This window comes from Octopus bimaculoides, chromosome 3 (assembly GCF_001194135.2).
Source record: "Octopus bimaculoides isolate UCB-OBI-ISO-001 chromosome 3, ASM119413v2, whole genome shotgun sequence".
Taxonomy (NCBI): domain Eukaryota; kingdom Metazoa; phylum Mollusca; class Cephalopoda; order Octopoda; family Octopodidae; genus Octopus; species Octopus bimaculoides.
Genome location: NC_068983.1, coordinates 106,038,344 through 106,039,633, shown reverse-complemented (window position 1 = coordinate 106,039,633; position 1,290 = coordinate 106,038,344).

Here is a 1,290-nt window from a genome sequence, read left to right as displayed (position 1 = left end):
TTGTAATTCAACGGTACAACAGTGTAAGACTACCCTTTCAGATATACTTACATTGTGATTTCTGCAATGTGGTGCATAAATTGTCAAGTAAATGAGACGCATCTTTGCCTCCACTGATTCACTTGCAAAGTGTTGAGTAAAATTATTTCGTTGCAGACCTTTGAGTTTTTTTATTATCACTGTGACACATAGTCCCCAGTTGGTAACATTGATTTCAAGGCCTTCCCAGATGAGAGACTGGCATTCCACTTAATGTCTATGTTCCATGCTGGCATGGATTGGAGAGGTATTAATGTAGAAATATGGTATCGTAGCTACTAACAGTTGAGGGTTGCGTAGTCTAGACGGCGTTTTTAGATTTCATTATTCTCTTTAACCCGGGCAAAGCCGGGTATTTCTGCTAGTTATATATAAAATGAAAACAGTCACACTTTTCAGTGGTGTTCTTTCGCTGAGTATACTATAATGGAACGATGTTCTTCTACTACTTCTGAAATACGTAGCATATCACTAGAAGGTACTATGCATGTAGGTGCCTGTGGACGTGGCATTACAAGGAAGTTTTTTTACCTTCTTTTCATGAAATTTCGGCACCTCACTGTCGTCACTTCTGATTTCTGTTGTAACTTACTTTTACTGTTTTTTTTTTTTACGACTGTAAACCGCATGTTAACCTGCCCCAATATGCTCTTATCTTTCCGTGACAGTAGAGTGTAATTTAAGGGCTGATCTCCCTTAAATTACTAATATTTCTAGCAAGTCGAATGACCGCATAGAGGATCTCTCGTTGGCTGGAACTAAATCTTGTACATGCTGAAGATGACCATAATACTGCAACGAATTATTGTCACCTCCGGATAAAACTGTCTTATCATCAGCTAGGTGCCCTCCATGTGTCCAGGAGTCGGCTTGTCAAACGTCTCTAGTTCCTTCTGTGTAACGTTACATGCATAAAAACAGCCAGGCTCTTGTTTCCACTCCATTCTTTGATGTCATCAGTTCACCCATCTTTGACGGCGTCTTGCTCTTTTCCCCTCCACACTTCCGGCAAGATGGTTTTGGGTAGTGGCTCGTGGTGCATCGTATGCACCAAATATGACTATAATAGCTTTGTGGGCTTCGTTCTCGATAGTAAGGTCTATTTGGACATTCAGCTTTTCGGATCTATTTTAAAACGGGGGCACCAGTATTTTCTTAACGAAACACTAACGAAACACTTTGAAACTTGGGACACTGGTAGAATGTGTCATATAAAACATCTTTTACTCTTAATCTTCTTAACAAAAAAAA